Genomic DNA, 19,078 nt, shown 5'->3' on the forward strand with positions numbered 1-19,078 from the left:
GCTGGAGCTCGGAAAAAAAATAATTTTTTTTGTGTTTGTATCTTTTTGTTGGAAGGCAAGACTGGACTTTGTTTTTTTATGAATTATTAGGACTTTCACCCAAATTTTTGCAAATATGGAAGGTAGCACTGGCTATAACACTGATGCTGTACATTATTAGGCAAGAAATGTCTGTAAATACTTTCCTGGTTTCACTTGTTTCAGAGATCTCTAAGGATATTAATAATAAAATGCACTATATAAACATTGTTTTTGCAGCTGGGCCACAAAGGAAACACTGGACCCCCATTCACATATTTAAGACAATGTATAGTGTCTATCTATCTATCTATCTATCTATCTATCTATCTATCTATCTATCTATCTATCTATCATCTATCTATCTATCTATCTATCTATCTATCTATCTATCTATCTATCTATCTATCTATCTATCTATCTATCTATCTATCTATCTATCTATCTATCTATCTATCTATCTATCTATCTATCTATCTATCTATCTATCTATCTATCTATCATCTCTCTATCTATCTATCTATCTCATATCTATCTATCTATCTATCTATCTATCTATCTATCTATCTATCTATCTATCTATCTATCTATCTATCTATCTATCTATCTATCTATCTATCTATCTATCTATCATCTCTCTATCTATCTATCTATCTATCTATCTATCTATCTATCTATCTATCTATCTATCTATCTATCTATCTATCTATCTATCTATCTATCTATCTATCTATCTATCTATCTATCTATCTATCTATCTATCTGCTAGACAAGAAAATGTTACAGCACACTGTGAACACCAATGGCACCTGAACACTATAAATAAATAAATATGCATTGCTGCTGAATCTACTTACAATAGGGAGTTTCTTAGCGCACATTTTGATCAAATTGTGTGAGCCCACCTGCCACGACTATCTATCTCTCCATCTATCTATCATCTTCAGAAGTCCTTTTTGATAATATGACCTGTAAATGTTACAACGCAATTAAAAGCAGACATGCACATATACTGTAGAGCTTTCTGAATATTTTTTTTCTGGTTTGGTTCTGAAAAAATGTATTTATAAATTATTTATTTTCTGTTGATTTTATAGCGCCAACCTATTCCGCAGCGCTGTACAGAAATGACCATCATTCACATCAGTCCCTGTCCACAACAGGGCTCTCATTCTAATTTCCCTATGTCAGACACACACACTGGGGTAAATTTCATGGGAAGCTTATTATTATGGTAGATTACTAGCCCCATGATACATTTTTATATTACTTTCTGGCTGCTGTTTACTGATCTATTCGTCCTATGGTGTTTATCTCCGTGAATACAGCAGACATTAGATATTGCTTTGTTTTCAGACTATTTGGATGTTCATGTGCTAGTAACCCAACATACAGTCCATAATCAGAATAAAAATAAAACGCATTGTAAAGGTATATGTTTATGTATACTTTCTTTTAATTCATCTTTTTTTTATAAAATTATATCTTATATTCTGATTGTATATATAATTTTTTTTTTTTTACGATATACGTTATTTATGTTTTTTCATTTTAATTTATTATATATTCTCTATAGAGAGATATTATTCCACGCTGGGAACGACAGCTCTATAGGTTGATGCACGGCAAACACTATCCATAAGGCTCTGTTCACACAGAGTTTTCCCGCAGGCGGAAACATTTTGACCTGCCTGCACTCTTTGCCACGTATTTTGGCTTTTGGTCGCAGCCAGTGAGCACCGTGGGCAGAAAACTTGGCAAAAACCGCTTTCTCTGCCTCCCAGTGATGTCAATGGGAGGTCAGAGACGGAAACGGAGACTGAAGGGCAGGACGCTTCTTTTTCGCGCAAGCGTTTTCTTTCCGCTTGTGGGTAAAAAACACCTCCCATTAAAATCAATAGGAGGCGATTTCGGACAATTTTTGGCGTTGTTTCCGTGTCAAAAACACAGTATACAGTAAGTAGATTTTGACATGGAAAATAAAACTAAAAAATAAAACATTTTTTTAACACTGTGCCGTCATTTAAGCCAGAGGCAGGGCTTAATATGAGCCTGTAAAGAACACAATATAACGCAAAACATAAGTATTGCCGTATATAGGGCAAACGATCAGACGATCACTAGTTCAAGTCCCCTTGGGGGACTAATAGAAAGAACTAAAAAACAGTTAAAGGTTTTTTCTGTTATATACAAAATAAAAGAAAATATTAAAAGTTAAAATAAAAACCTTTCTCCCATTTTCCCCCAAATGCTATGTAAAAAAAAATAGAATAAATATAATTGGTATCGTCAGAACTATTACAATATGACATTATAAACCTGCCTGGTGAACACGGTAAAGAAAATGCCAGAATCCGTTTTTTGGACTCCCACATTAAAAAATGGAATATAAAGTGAGCAAAAAGTCTCATGTACCCCCAAGTAGTACCAATAAAAACGACAGCTCATCCCGCAACACATGAGCCCTCACACCGCTCAATCAACGGAATAATATAAAAAGTTACGGCTCAGAGAATGTGGAAACACAAAACAAATTGCATTGTTTAACTATTCGTTTGGTCTTTGCAAAAGTAGTAAAACATAAAAAAAACGATATACATTTGGGATCGCCGTAATCGTATCGACCAGCAGAATAAAAAGTGAACATGCCGTTTTTAGCGCACGGTGAATACTGTAAAAACAAAACCCCAAAAAACAATGAATCGCTGTTTTTTCACATTCTACCCCACAAAGATTTTTTTTTCCGTTTCCTAGTGCATTATATGGTACAATAAAAGGTGCCGAGAAAAATGACAAGTCGTCCTGCAAAAAACAAGCCCTCATAGGACTAGATCGACGGAAAAATAAAAAAAATAGTTATGGCATTTGGAAGGTGGGACATGAAAAAGTGCTGTGACGGCAAGGGGTTAAAAATATGTTTTACTTAGTGTCACTTTCTAATGATACATTCCCTTTAAGATCTATCAACATCACCTTGCTGATGGTTTTCAAGAGCACCTTGTTGATGGTTTCCAGGCAGTGACAGATTTTCTTTCTACTCTTTGAAGTAAAAAAATAAGCAAAAATAGCCGACCTGTTAAAGATGATACATTGTGTAGATACTAAATATCAATCAATACAGCATTAACCCTTCGAGAAACTGAGGATTGCTGTTTCCAGGACTCATCGGCCCCATGAAAACTGGTAATATCGGTACGTATGCATTAGTTCACAATATCTCATAAAGTGCAGTCTGAGGAAGAAATAGACGTCCTCTGAGCGGATATGTTTCCCATTATGTGTGATTGTGTAACTATTGGCCCCCCTAGCCGCCTCTCCCCATACATGGCCGTGTTATTGCACGGGAATAAAGCTGTAATAAGACGACGGGATATCTGGATTATTTTATGTGTTGTCGTATTATCACAGACCAGGCGTCCACATTCAGCATTCTTCCGTCTGCCGCTAAAAAACACCTACCAATGCCTAAAATGGATCGAAATGTGCAAATTGAAAACATATGGAAACGAACAAAACACTGTTCAATCTTTTCTTCTGGAAAAATGACCAATGCAAAGACCAATTCTCTCTAAAATGATGAAAAAATCCCCAATACACATGTCTGTATGTTCTTTATATCTGTTCCTGGGAAAGCTGAGTGATAGGGTCATCATTACTGTTCCCACAGGGGTTATCATGAGGCTTTCCTAGAGAAAGAAGGAGCGGGGTATCACTGTATAACTAGATAGATTTGACGTGCAGGAGTCTGGGAAAGCTGAGTGATAGGGTCATCATTACTGTTCCCACAGGGGTTATCATGAGGCTTTCCTAGAGAAAGAAGGAGCGGGGTATCACTGTATAACTAGATAGATTTGACGTGCAGGAGTCTGGGAAAGCTGGGTGATACTGCCTGTAGATACTGTTATGGCAGTCATATTGATTGTATCCCAGTAAAAAGATAGAACAATAAAATATTTCTGAACTTAAAGGGTAACTACTTAGATTTTTTTTTTGACATGCCAGAAGTTTTTATTGGTGGGGATCTGAGCTCTGAGACCCCCACCGATCGCTAAAACGAAGCATCAGAAGCGTGCTATAGAGGGCTAGGAGGGTGCTCTGTAGTCCGATCCTTTTTGACGTGAAGTGTTAAATGTTGAGAATCATTATAAATACTTTGCTTTACTTCTCTTGTACGGCTTCACACTTCTATCCGGTTTTCTACTCCATTTACAACCAAAGCTACGGACTAGAATTATGCTTGTTGCTACTTGAAATCTTTCAGCCAATGCCAGGGGAAGCAGCAAACAGAGAGAAGTAGCTCCACGTGGGGGGATGGCGTGGCATTTCCAGTTTGGTTTGTCACCCCGTCCCTCTTGGTTTGCTCTTACATAGTCCACGTGCTGCTTCTTCGCTTGCTGTGGCATCTGCACCCTCCTGCCGACCACACCAAAATATAAGAAGTGTGAGGGAGATGCGCCAACGGGTTCTTTGGATGGCGTGAAAAGTAAGGCAGGCGGGTCCACAGGAGGGCCCACATTTTTGAACGTCACATATCAGGTGCCATATACACAGTTCTCCTGGGAGGCTACTCGTGACCTTGAATGTCTCTCTACTGGCGGCATTGTGACTCCTCTCCGGCGTTTCCTCTATTCGTAACCCCCAGCGTGACCCGGACACACAAGTTCTTTGTCGGTGTCCCGGGGAGGCCCCATGCAACTCCAACCCGGCTGCACCAGACTTTCAGGCACGTTCCCACTAGAGGTCTCTCACCACGCTGGCAGGTCCGAGCTTTCAGCCACCAACGACAAATCCACCCCAGTGCCAAATCTACTCCCAGTGAAGCTCACAGTCCTCACCGACTCATGCCGCTGTCGTCACCCAGGCCTCTGCCATCTCTAGGCCTCGACACATTGTCCTCAAGTACTCGGCAGCCGGGGAATCTGCCATTGCGGGGAGCGAGATTCCCTCTCCACCAATGCCTTGCTCTCATATCAGGACTCCGTCATCTCTGGCCTACAAGACTCAGGTCCCCTTCAGGCCTCATTTACACGAGCGTGTGCGTTTTGCGCACGCAAAAAACGCGGCGTTTTGCGTGCACAAAAGGCACTTAACAGCTCCGTGTGTCCTGTTCATATGGTGGGTGGCTTCATGCTTTTCGCGCAGCCGCCATCATTATGACACTCCGTTTGGATGTTTGTAAACAGAAAGGCACGTGGTGCTTTTCTGTTTACATTCATTCTTTTACTGCTGTTGCGTGAATCACGCGCGTCCCACGGAAGTGCTTCCACGTGGTGCGCGTGATTTTCACGCACTCATTGACCTCAATGGGTGCGTGATGCGCGAAAAATATAGAACATGTCGTGAGTTTTACGCAGCGGACTCACGCTGCGCAAAACTCACGGACAGTCTGCACTGCCCCATAGACTTGCATAGGTCCGAGCGACACGCGTGAAAACCACGCGGGTTGCACGGACGTATAGCACGTTCGTGTAAATCCGCCCTTACGCAGTTTTCCGCTGCGTGAAAATCACAGACTGTCTGCACGGCCCCATAGACTAACATAGGTCCGTGTGAGGTGCGTGAATATCACGCGCGTTGCACGGACATATTATGCGTTCGTATGAATAAGCCCTCAGACTGTCAGTGATTTTCACGCTGGGTAAAACTCGCGACATGTCCTATATTTGTCCGTTTTTCGCGCATGACGCACCCAATGAAGTCAATGGGTGCGTGAAAACCGCGCACGGCACACGGACGCACTTCCGTGTGATGCGCGCAACAGCAGTCAAAACTATGAATGAAAACAGAAAAGCAGAGTGTCATATTGATGACGGCTGCGCGAAAATTACGCAGCCACGCACCATATGCTGATGACACACGGAGCTTTTGAGGACCTTTTGTGAGTGCAAAACGCACATGCTCATGTGAATCCGGCCTAAGGCACACTATTTCACAGGCCGCACTTCTTCAAGTCAGAGGCAACCGATGGGGAGACTCCCTCTCCCACCAGTCTCTCCAAGGCCTTATATACTCAGGCCTGCTCCTCCAATCACGGTTACTCTCCAGTAGCCCCGTGATAATGCTGGCTGCTTCCCCTGCTCCCTTGTCTCTGGAGCAGGCTTCCTTCCTGCTGCTGTGGCGGCCTGGGTTCTGGTTGGCTGAGTGAGATGCTTTTAAATTGCTTGTCCATCATCAGAAAAACATGGCTGATTTTTTACAAAAACAGCACCCCCGCTGTCCACAGGTTGTGTGTGGTATTGCAGCTCAGCCCCATTCACAATAGAGCCGAGCTGCAATACAAGACACAACCCATGGACAGGTGTGGCGTTGTTTCTGGAAAAAAGTAGCTGTGTTTTTCTAATATTGTAAAGCCCCTTTAACCACTTAGGGACCAGCATAGATTAGACCTTAACCCCTTCCCGCTCCTTGACGTACTATTACGTCATGGCAGCTGTATCGTTCGCGCTCCATGCCGTAATAGTACGTCTCGGGAGTAACGGCCGTTTCGGCCGTCCTCCCGACACATACAGGAGCTGTGACAGCTGCTGTCTTGTTCAGCAGCTGTCACAGCTCCTACAGCGGGGACCGATCGCTGTGTCCCCGCTGATTAACCCCTTAAAAGCCGCGTTCTATAGAGATCGCGGCTTTTTAGGGGTTAAGCTGCCATCGCCGGCCTGCTACGCGATAGCGGCCGGCGATGGTGACTATGGCAACCGGACACCAAACAATGGCGTCCGGCTATGCCATAGACGGAAGCCTAGTGGGTCCTGACAACGTCAGGACCCACTATGCTTGCTGTCAGTGAGTAGCTGACAGTTCTAATACACTGCACTACGCATGTAGTGCAGTGTATTAGAATAGCGATCAGAGCCTCCTGCCCTCATGTCCCCTAGTGGGACAAAGTAATACAGTAAAAAAAAAAAGATGTGTAAAAATAAGAAAATAAAAGATTTAAAAGTAATAAAAGTAAAAATCCCCCTTTTTCCCTTATCAGTCCTTTATTATTAATAAAAATATATAAACAAACAAATAAACTATACATAATTGGTATCGCCGCGTCCGTAACGGCCTGAACTACAAAACTATTTCGTTATTTATCCCGCACGGTGAACGGCGTAAAATAAAATAATAATAAACCGTACCACAATAACAATTGTTTGGTCACTTCACCTCCCAAAAAATGGAATAAAAAGAGATCAAAAAGTCGCATGTACCTAAAAATGGTCCTGATGGAAACTACAGTTCGTTACGCAAAAAATAAGTCCTCGCACGGCTTTATTGATTGAAAAATAAAAACGTTCTGGCTCTTAGAATAAGGTAACACAAAAAGTGAATGATTGTTTACAAAACGTATTTTATTGTGCAAACGCCATAAGACATAAAAAAAACTATAAACATCTGGTATCGCCGTAATCGTATCGCCCCGCAGAATAAAGTGAATAAGTCATTTATAGCGCACGGTGAACGCTGTAAAAAAAAAAGAATAAAAAAACAATAGTAGAATTGCTGTTTTTTAGTCACCACGCCACCTAAAAATAGAATAAAAACTGATCAAAAAGCCGCATGCACCCCAAGAAAACTACAATGCATTCCTCAAGGGGTCTAGTTTCCAAATTGGGGTCACTTTTGGGGGGTTCCCAATGTTTTGGCACCACAAGACCTCTTCAAACCGGACATGGTGCCTAATAAAAAAGAGGCCTCAAAATCCACTAGGTGCTCCTTTGCTTCGGAGGCCGGGGCTTCAGTCCATTACCGCACTAGGGCCACATGTGGGATATTTCTCAAAACTGCAGAATCTGGGCAATAAGTATTGAGTTGCGTTTCTCTGATAAATCCTTTTGTGTTATAAAAAAAATGGTATAAAGAGGATTTTCTGACAAAAAAAAAATGTAAATTTCACCTCTACTTTGCTCTAAATTTTTGTGAAACACCTAAAGGGTTCATAAACTTTCTAAATGCTGTTGTGAATACTTTGAGGGGTTTAGTTTCTAAAATGGGGTGTTTGATAGGGGTTTCTAATATATGGGCCCCTCAAAGCAACTTCAGAACTGAACTGGAACCTAAAAAAATAAATAAATGAGGCAATACTTCGCTTCTTACATCATACTGATAATGAGCCGTGCCGACCCCGAGATGACCCCAGTTTTGACCGTTTGTATAAACGGAGACCCCTATTAGACCGTTCCAGTGCCCGGTTTTTCCAGCATACAGCCCCGAGAAGTGTATTTATATTGATGAGTCCCTGGTACATTTTAAAGGGAGGGTTCAATTCCGCGAGTACCTGCCGGGTAAGAGGGCAAGGTATGGCGTGAAGATGTATAAGCTGTGCGAGAGTGCATCAGGGTATACCTACAGGTTTAGGATATATGAAGGAAAGGCCACCCCCAAACCAGACTGCATCCTGGACTACAATAGGTACATGGGAGGGATGGACTTGTAAGATCAAGTCCTGAAGCCCTACAGCGCCTTGCGGTGTGGTATAAGAAGCTGGCCGGGCACATCATACAGATGGCTTTGTACAATGTGTACGTGCTACGTCGATGTGCAGGCCAGACGGGAACTTTCCTGGAATTTCAAGAGGTGATTATCAAGAACCTAATCTTTATGGACCAAGAAGGGGGGGCACCCAGTACTTCTGGAAGCGGGGCCACACGCATCGTACCAGGGCAACACTTTCCAGGAGAAGTTCCCCAAACTGGCAAGAAGGGAAAAAGTCAAAAGAGGTGCAAAGTCTGCTATAAGAGGGCGATAAGGGATGACACAATATATCAATGTGACACGTGTCCCGAATAACCAGAGCTCTGTATGAAAGTGTTTTAAAATTTATCATACATCCCTTGATTTATGATTTACCCCAATTTTACTTACCCTGATGCACTCCGCACAGCTTATCCCCCCTCGTCTTTCCCCTCTGAGCCCTGCTGTGTGCCCAGGCAGCTGATAACAGCCACATGTAGGGTATTGCCATACCCGGGAGAACCCACATTACAGTTTATGGGGTGTAGGTCTCCGGTCAAAATGCTCACTACACCTCTAGATGAATGCCTTAAGGGTGTAGTTTTTAAAACGGGGTCACTTCTTGCGGGTTTCAACTGTACTGGTACCTCAGGGGCTTCTGCATACATGACTTTGCACTAGAAAATCCCCTTTTGCGTCTCTCCATGGGCCCAAACGGCAGTTTATCACAACAAATGGGGTATTGCGGCACTCAGAACAAATTGCGCAACAGAATGGGGTATTTTGTTTCTTGTGAAAATAAGAAATTTTCAGCCAAAACTACATATTATTTGAAAAAAATAATTTTGTTTTCATTCCCAGCCCAATTCAAATAAGTTCAGTGAAAAAACTATGGGGTCAAAATGGTCACAACACCCATAAATGAATTCCTTGAGGGGTGTAGTTTCCAAAATGGGGTCATTTGTGATTGGTTTCTATTGCTTTGATACCTCTGGGGCTCTGCAAATGCAACATGGCACCCGAAAACCAATCCAGCAAAATCTGTACTCCAAAGAACACACAGTGCTCCTTTCCTTCTGAGCCCTCCCATGGGCCCAAACGGCAGTTTATCACCACAAATGGGGTATTGCCGCACTCAGGACAAATTGGGCAACAAAATGGAGTATTTTATTTCTTGTGAAAATAAGAATTTTTGAGCTAAAATGACATATTATTGGAAAAAATATATATTTTTTTAATTCCCAGCCCAATTCAAATAAGTTCTGTGAAGAAACTATGGAGTCTAAATGGTCACATTACCCATAAATGAATTCCTTGAGGGGTGTAGTTTCCAAAATGGGGTCACTTCTGGTGGGTTTCCATTGCTTTGATACCTCTGGGACTCTGCAAATGCGACATGGCACCCGAAAACCAAACCAGCAAAATCTGTACTCCAAAGAACACACAGCGCTCCTTCCCTTCTGAGGCCTCCCATGGGCCCAAACGGCAGTTTATTGCCACAAATGGCGTATTGATGCACTCAGGAGAAATTGGGCAACAAAATTGAGTATTTTGTTCCCTGGGAAAATAAGAAATTTTGGTAAAAAATTACATCTTATTGGAAAAAATGTCATGTTTTTAATGTCACAGCCCAATTGAAATAGGTGCTGTGAAAAAACTGTGTGGTCAACATGCTAACAACAACCATAAATGAATTCCTTGAGGGGTGTAGTTTCCAAAATGGGGTCACTTTTGGTGGGTTTCCATTGCTTTGATACCTCTGAGGCTCTGCAAATGCGACATGGCACCCGAAAACCAATCCAACAAAATCTGGACTCCAACAAACATATAGCGCTCCTTTCCTTCTGAGCCCTCCCATGGGCCCAAACGGCAGTTTATCACCACAAATGGGGTATTGCCACACTAAGGACAAATTGGGCAACAAAATGGGGTATTTTGTTGCCTGTGAAAATAAGAAATTTTGATCACAAATGACATTTTATTTGAAAAAATGACATTTTTTTCATTTCAGAGCCCAATTCAAATACGTGCTGTGAAAAAACTGTGCGGTCAAAATGGTAACAACAACCCTAAATGAATTCCTTGAGGAGTGTAGTTTCCAAAATGGGGTCACTATTGGGGGATTCCTACTGTTTTGGCACCTCAACACCTCTTCAAACCTGGCATGCTGCCTAAAATATATTCTAATAAAAAAGAGGACTCAAAATGCACCAGGTGCTTCTTTGCTTCTAGGGCTTGTGTTTTATTCCACAAACGCAGTAGGGCCACATGTGGGACATTTCTAAAAACTGCAGAATCTGGACAACACATATTTAGTAGTATTTCTCTGGTAAAACCTTCTGTGTTACAGAAAAAAAAATGAATAAAATTGTAATTCAGCAAGAAAAATGAAATTTCCAAATTTCACCTCCACTTTGCTTTAATTCCTGTGAAATGCCTGAAGGGTTAAAAAACTTTATAACTGCTGTTTTGAATACTTTGAGGGGTCTAGTTTTTAAAATGGGGTGTTTTATGGGGGTTTCTAATACATAGGCCCCTCAAAGCCTCTTCAGAACTCAAGAGGTACCTTAAAAAAAAGGCTTTTGAAATTTTCTTAAAAATATGAGAAATTGCTGTTTATGTTCTAAGCCTTGTAACGTCCAAGAAAAATAAAAGAATGTTCAAAAAATGATGCCGATCTAAAGTAGACATGTGGGAAATGTGAACTAGTAACTATTTTGGGTGGTATAACCGTCTGTTTTACAAGCAGATGCATTTAAATTCTGAAAAATGCAATTTTTTCAAAATTTTCTCTACATTTTGCAATTTTTCACCAATAAACACTGAATATATCGACCAAATTTTACCACGAACATGAAGCCCAATGTGTCACGAGAAAACAATCTCAGAATCGCTTGGGTAGGTTTAAGCATTCCGGCGTTATTACCACATAAAGTGAAATATGTCAGAATTGAAAAATGGGCTCTGAGCCTTAAGGCCAAAACTAGGCTGCGTCCTTAAGGGGTTAATGACCAAGCTATAACGTTTTTATTTTTGCGTTGACATAGCTGTATAAGGTCTTGTTTTTTGCGGGACAAGCTGTATTTTGTAATAGCACCATTTTGGGGGACATATTATTTATTGATTAACTTTTAATAAAAAACATGTTGGGGGGGGGGATAAAGAAACAAACAGGATTTTGCCTATTTTTTTGCGTCCTAAATTTACGCCGTTTACCGTGTGGTATAAATAACACAATAACGTTATTCTGCGGGCTGTTACAATTGCAAAATATCAAATTTGTATAGTTTTTGTATGTTTTACTACTTACACAGTAAAAACACTTTTTTTTCAAAATTATTTGTTTTTGTGTCTCCATATTTGAAGTGCCATAACTTTTTTATTTTTCTGCCCATGCAGTTGTAGGAGGGCTTTTTTTTTTGCGGGACGACTTGTAGTTTCTATCGGTACCATTTTGGAGTAGATGCGACTTTTTGATCATTTTTTATAAAATAATTTTTTAAACAGGAGTCACAGAAAACAGCAATTCTTGCATTGTTTGTTATTTTATTTTTTACGGCGTTCACCGTGCGGGTTAAATAATGTAATAACTTTATAGTTGGGGTCGTTACGGATGCGGCGATACCAAATATGTGTAACTTTTGATTTTTTAATAGTAAAGCAGTTTGTATGAGGAAAAAGTGTTTTTCATTTTTTAAATTTTATTATTATTAACTTTATTAAACTTTTTTTTTACTTTTTTACTAGTCCCACTAGGGGACTTCACTATGCGATCCTCCGATCACTTTTTATAATACACTGCAATACTTCTGAATTGCAGTGTATTACTGCCTGTCTGTATAAAACAGACAGGCATCTGCTAGGACATGCCTCTGGCATAGCCTAGCAGGCATTCACTACAGGCAGACCTGGCCTTCATGAGACCCCCGTCTGTCATAGAAGACACAGACACTCGCCGATCTTATCGCCGGGTGCCGGTGGGGTGAGAGAGGGCGCTCCCTCCCTTCCTCCAAAACCACTCAGATGCCACACTCACTATTGAGCGCGGCATCTGAGTGGTTAAATGGGCTAGATCGATACTTATATTGATCTCGCCAGTTCGAGCAGGGATGCCCCTTAGGCCTCATGCACACGACCGTGTTTTTGCGGCCGCAATTCCCCCGAAAATCCACGGGAGAATTGCGGCCCCATTCTTTTCTATGGGGCCGTGCACACGACCGTAGTTTTTGCGGTCCGTGCACGGCCCGGGAGCCCGGACCGCAGAAAGAACGGGAATGTCTTATTACGGCCCGGTTCTGCGGTCCGGGCTCATTGAAAACAATGGCCGCGGCCATGTGCATGTGCGGGCGGCCTGCGGCTGACAGTCCGCTGACAGTCCGCAGCCGGCCGACCCGAAAATCACGGCCGTGCACACGGCTACGGTCGTGTGCATGAGGCCTAACCCTTGAGGCACTAAATCAAATAGAGAAAGTGCCTGGGACTGTATGTGATAGGGGGAAAAAAGGGGGGGGAAAGTGCGGGAAAAAATCAGGAGCAGGGATTGGTGGGACAAGGGGATAGAGGAGGGGTTAGGAGCAGATAAATAGTTGAGGTCAAGGGCAGTTCACCATCTTACCTGCTGGAGCTGCAAACGTCAGACGTCTGGTCCTGTGAGAGATCTTCCTCTGCGGTCCAGGGCGTTTTCCGGAGTGCAGATGGCTGATGAGCTGATGAGGCAGGTGGCACAGCGGGTTGCCACGGAGGGTACAAGCTGGCTGGAGGTGTTCCTGGCAGGGGATCGCAGGCAGGAGGTGTTACCTGCGGCAGTCGTCGGTGTCAGCAGCGATGGAGTCCTGTCGGCGTCAGCAGTTAGAGGTAGGCCTCGCCGGGTTTCTCGGCCTCCTCCCCGTTTGAGCCCCAGTCCACCTTCAGCCACCCAGAGGCGGGCCGGCACCGTTCGCTCTTCAGGAGCGGGACGGAGGCGCCGTCGCCTGCTCTCCCCTTCACCCAGTCCCGACGTCGTGCCTCCTACTCCCCTGGCTGGGGGAGCTTCTGCAGTACTCCCCATCCGGGCTGCAGGCAGTGCAAGGCCGCAAGCAGCCGCAGAAGCCGGGGCCGTTATTAGTGCACCGCTGGTTCTTCTTCCCGGCCCGACAGCTTTCTCCCTCTCACAGCAGGCCGTGGTTGAGAGGGGAGCTGGAGGGGGCGGTCTCAGGAGAGCAGAGACGCAGGCCTCAGGCACCAGCAGGTTAGGTGTGCAGTTGCTGCCACCTGCTGGTGGTTCTGGAAATGACAGAGCTGGGGAGAGAGCTGGTGAGTGGCCTGTGGTTACCAGGCACAGGCACTGTAAATGAGAGGAGTTCGCTGGGTGGATTGTCGTGCGGTAGCAGTGATCTGTTGCCGTGCGGGCAGTCTGCTGAGCAACATGATTTGCCAGTTTCTCTTTCGGAGTTTTCTCTTCCAGGTGCGGTGTCGGCGAGACGCAGACGGCGAAGGAGACGGCATGGGAGAGGACATCGTCGTGGTGGTCACGGGCGTCCACGCCATCAGGTTGAGAGACTTCGCCGTTCCCGGAGTAGGAGTGTGTCTTCCAGTACAGCATCTTCTTCGCCGTCCCAGTCGTCTTCGGGAGCCAGTACACCCAGCCGCACGGGAAGGAGATACACGAGGAGTCGTCGTCGGGAGCACAGGGATCGGCATTCGTCTTCGCTGGTTCCAGTTCCAGAAGTCGCCTCAGCCGGTCCACCTGGTGGGGATCTGTCCGTGGTTCCGGTGTCTGGGAGAGTTGATGCACCCTCGGAAGTGACGAGGACGCCCTTCTCCGGTGAGTTTCCATGTGGGAACGCATGGCTACCTAAGGGTGATTTATCTGCTATTGATTTAGTTTCTGCTTTAAAAATCTTGTTGGATGGTTTGTGTACAAAAGGCGGAGCTTCGGTTCCGTTGGTTTCGCCAGGGGGGGCTCAGCCTCCGCCTGAGCGGGCGGCCAGTATGTCTGGCTTGACATTCCGTGATTCGCTGTTTTGTGGTGTTGCTCCTTTAGGTACTCACCTGTCGGCCGAGATCAAGGACAAGATATGGGCACATGACTTTGTGGATGTTTGGTCCTTGGTGTCGGTCGATCATGTGACGATAGATAAGGAGCGGGTTTTCGAAAGAGGTTCGGAGAAAAAGGTAAAAGTTGCGAAAACTTTTGGCAATTGGCTCCAGGGTTTTTCTACCTTGGCTCATGTCATTTGTCAACGTTTTCCGGAAAAAGGGGCCGAACTGTTTGTGTATGTAGACACTATATTCAGTGCCCACAAATTGCACGGAGGTTCAGCTTGGTGGAGATATGACGAGGAATTTCGCCGTCGGTTGGCTTTGACGCCTGACATTGGTTGGGCGTCAAAGGCGACGGATGTGTGGTTACAGCTAATTTTGGCTCAAAAACAGGCTCGGCCCTTTCAGGCAGGAGCCGCAGTTTCGGGTTCAGCACCCGGTATTGCGGCGCAGCGCCCAACAGGAGCAAGTTGGCTCTACAATGAGGGACATTGCAGGTTCTATTCTTCTTGCAAGTTTCGTCATGAGTGCTCCATCTGTGGCGGTGCCCATTCCGCGCTTCGCTGTTTCCGACGGGCAAAACAACCTTCCAAGGTGGGTCCTGCCGGTGCAGCGGAGAACTCCGGTGAGCACTCTCGCGATGGAGCCGTGGCTCGCCAGGTATCCCAAGAGACAGGAAGCAGACCTGTTAGGTCGGGGCTTCAATGAAGGTTTTTTCATTCCGCATGTTTTTTCTTCGGTTTTGATGTTGTCAGATAATTTAAAATCGGTGAAAGAAAACATGTGTTTGGCACGGGAAAAAGTGCTGAATGAAGTGTCTTTAGGCAGGATGGCGGGCCCCTTTGGGGAGCCACCTTATACGAATTTACGGGTTTCTCTTCTTGGCTTGGTCCCCAAAAAGGAACCGGGGAAGTTTAGGTTGATTCATCACCTTTCCTTCCCTCGTGGGGATTCGGTCAACGATGGGATCTCCAGAGATGAGGCTGCAGTGTCTTACACGTCTTTTGATGTGGCTGTGCGGTTGGTACGGGAGGCAGGCGTAGGTGCCTTGCTTGCTAAATCGGACATAGAGTCAGCTTTTCGTTTGTTGCCTGTGGATCCTGCCTGTTTCCATTTGTTGGGATGTCGTTTAGATGAGCAGTTTTTTGTAGACATGTGTTTGCCTATGGGTTGTGCCATCTCATGTTACTATTTTGAAGTTTTTGGTTCCTTTCTGGAATGGACAGTTCGTTTCAAGACAGTTATTTCTTCAGCCATTCATTATTTAGACGACTTTTTATTTGTAGGTCCAAGTGATTCAGGTATTTGTGGTTATTTGCTGAAAACCTTTCCAGTTTTAATGTCTGAATTTGGCGTCCCGATAGCGGAGGACAAGACGGTTGGTCCGGCCACGATTTTGTCGTTTTTGGGTATTGAAATTGATACGCAAGAGATGGTTTTCAAATTACCTGATGACAAGCTTGCGCGTTTGCTTTCTACCATTGACGAATTTGTTTTATCAAAAAAGGTTACCCTGAAGCATCTTCAGTCACTGTTAGGGTTGTTGTTTTTTGCTTGCAGGATCGTTCCCATGGGTCGCGTTTTCTATAGACACCTATCAATGGCGACTAGGGGTATTTCGCGGTCACATCATTTCATTCGTGTCACTAGGCAAATGAAAGATGATTTGCGCGTGTGGCAGACTTTTTTGCGATCTTTTAATGGTAGGGCGATTTGTCAGTCTGAGGAGGTTTCCAGTTTTGAGTTACAGCTGTTCACAGATGCTGCTGGCAGTGACGGTTTAGGTGCGGTTTTTGGAGCAGAGTGGTGTTTTGCACGTTGGCCTGTGGGCTGGAGTAGTATGGGTCTGACATTGAATTTGACACTTTTAGAACTCTTTCCCATTGTGGTTGCAGTAGAATTGTGGGGTTCAAAGATGTCGAATAGTCGCATCGTTTTTGGACGGACAATATGGTAGTGGTGCAGGCTGTTAACAATTTGTCTTCTGGATCATTGCCGGTTTTGGCGTTACTTAGGCATCTAGTTCTACGTTGCATGCAATGTAACATTTGGTTTCGGGCCACACATGTGCCGGGTGTTGAGAATAAAATCGCAGATGCCTTATCTCGTTTGCAGATGGGGGTCTTTCGGGAGCTTCACCCGGGAGCACGGCTGGAAGGGGAGCGTTGCCCGGATCACTTATGGGCCCTGGTCGAGGGGAACTTGCCCGGCTAGTTCAAGGTTCTGTGGTACCAGGTACATGGCGGAGCCATAATAAGTCTTGGGCGGAGTGGTTGGAATTATCTGGCGGGGTTTTTCCTACAAATGATTAGCAGCATTATGAGGTTACGTTGGAGTATTTGTCTCGGATGCGTACTAATGGTTCTTCGGTGTACACGGTTTCAAAAGGTTTGACTGGTATTGCGTTTATGTTGAAGTTGTGGGGTGTTACTGATGTGACTAAAATGTTTGTCATTAGACAGGCATTGAAGGGGTGGAAGAAGGAGCATATTGTGAAGGATGCTAGGAGGCCAATTACGTATGCTTTATTACTAAGGATTCTGACGGTTGTTCCGGCAGTTTGCTTTGATCCTTATGAGTCTGTTTTGCTGCGTACTGCTTTTTCTTTGGCCTTTTTCGCAGCATTGCGGGTGAGCGAATTGGTGTCACCGAGTGCAAAGCGGTTTGGGGGTCTTCTGTTTGCGGATGTTTTATTGGAGGAAAAAGCGGTTCGGGTATGTGTGAGACGGTCCAAGACTGATCAGATGGGCGTTGGTGTTTGGTTGTGTGTGAATTCATTGGGTGTGAATTCTGTCCAGATCGTTTGGTGCGTGAGTTTTTGTCTTTTCGAGCTGATGGGGTTCCTTTCTTGATACATTCTAATTCTTTGCCGCTTACTCGATTTATTTCAATTTGGAGCCGTTCTTAAGTCTTGTTTGGAGCATTTGGGCGTTGATCCTTCTGAGTTTGGGACTCATTCGTTTAGAATAGGGGCAGCCACGGAGGCTAATGCTTTAGGTATGGGGGAGGAAGATATTAAACGTCTGGGTAGGTGGAGTTCAACTTGTTATAGGTCCTATGTGCGTCCGGATCTGGTGTTGTTTTGATTCTTTCCTTGTCATTTCAGAACATCGGCCGCAAGTATGGATAATTGGCCATTCTTTTATTTTCTGGGCAGCTCGTCGGGCTGAGTATCGGCCTTTAGGCCTCAGTCTTGGGGTGTCATCGGCCGAGGTGCACTGGAAAGGTATCAGAGGGCTGAGGTGGGTTCAGCTGTTGCCGTTAATAGTTGAAGTTAGTCGGGAATGCCGCGGTCCAATTGTGCTCGTTATACATGTTGGGGGAAATGATTTGGGGAATGTGAAATTGTCTGAGTTGTTGTCCCTTATCAAGGCTGATTTGGGTCATTTCAAACAGCTTTTTTCTGATTGTGTGATTGTTTGGTCCGAGGTGATTGCACGAACTCATTGGCGAGGAGCTAGAAGTGCTGTGGCCATCGAGCGGTCAAGACGGCTGTTGAATGTTCGCATTTCCAGGTTTGTTCGTTCCATTGGGGGGGTAGCAATTCGTCATTTGATGTTGGAAGGTGACAATGGGGACTTATTGTTATCTGATGGCGTTCATTTAAATGACATTGGGATCGACATCATGCTGTCGGGTCTGCAAGATGGAGTGGAGGCTGGTTTGGCATTGTGTGGTGGGGGTGGTCGGAGTACCGCGTAGGTGTTCGCGGTATCCTCCTTGGCGGAGATAGGCTCTGAAGAGTAAAATCCGGAGAAGAACCTACATGCGCGCCGCTTCACAGTGGGCGGCATCACAGGAGATGTGAATAAATTAAGTGGTTACTTCAGGGCCATGTGATACAAAAATGTTTGGTTGTGTTAAATAAAGCTGTGGCCATTCCCACATTCTCCAAGAAACAGGTTTCGTTGCTTTATTTGTGTATTAAATTGGGTAATGATGCATCAGCGACACTTAATATGGGGATAACATTAGTACATACAGTCTCAGCTACCTCTGGTAACTGAGTACAGGAAGATTTACCAGCTCCCTGCTCTGTTTATTTTTTCCAAAGCAGCGCTATGAAAAGGTGTATGCATCGGAATAAAGCCCATTAGTGGTCGCCATGAATAGGCGTATTGGCGGTCACTAACGGGTTAAAGCAGGTCTTGGTAGGTACCGATTCTAATTGTGGAAATCCAGCATATAGGAAGTCTTAGGGTATGTTCACACGGCCTATTTACGGACGTAAATCGGGCGTTTTTGCCCCGAATTACGTCTGAAAATAGCGCCTCAATAGCGCTGACAAACATCTGCCCATTGAAAGCAATGGGCAGACGTTTGTCTGTTCACACGAGGCGTATATTTACGCGCCGCTGTCAAATGACGGCGCGTAAATTGACGCCCGCGTAGAAGAAGTGACCTGTCACTTCTTTGGCCGTAATTGGAGCCGCTATTCATTGACTCCAATGAATAGCAGCGCTAATTACGGCCGTAATTGACGCGGCGTTCAAGCGCCTGCACATGCCGGTACGGCTGAAATTACGGGGATGTTTTCAGGCTGAAACATCCCCGTAATTTCAGCCGTTACGGACCCCCGCCGTGTGAACATACCCTTAGGGTA

The 19,078-nt window shown here is 44.6% G+C and overlaps 1 protein-coding gene across 1 annotated transcript in view; it reads left to right on the forward strand.

Moving 5' to 3' along the window:
* LOC142760638 (opsin-5-like) overlaps positions 1 to 367 on the forward strand; it is a 53,480-nt gene extending 53,113 nt beyond the window's left edge. The window contains exon 4 of the mRNA XM_075863830.1: positions 1 to 367. This exon is cut by the window's left edge and continues 1,069 nt beyond it. The gene's annotated coding sequence lies outside the window, so the exon portion shown is untranslated.
* Positions 368 to 19,078: the final 18,711 nt, after the last annotated feature.

The sequence above is a fragment of the Rhinoderma darwinii genome, chromosome 4 (assembly GCF_050947455.1).
Source record: "Rhinoderma darwinii isolate aRhiDar2 chromosome 4, aRhiDar2.hap1, whole genome shotgun sequence".
Classification (NCBI taxonomy): domain Eukaryota; kingdom Metazoa; phylum Chordata; class Amphibia; order Anura; family Rhinodermatidae; genus Rhinoderma; species Rhinoderma darwinii.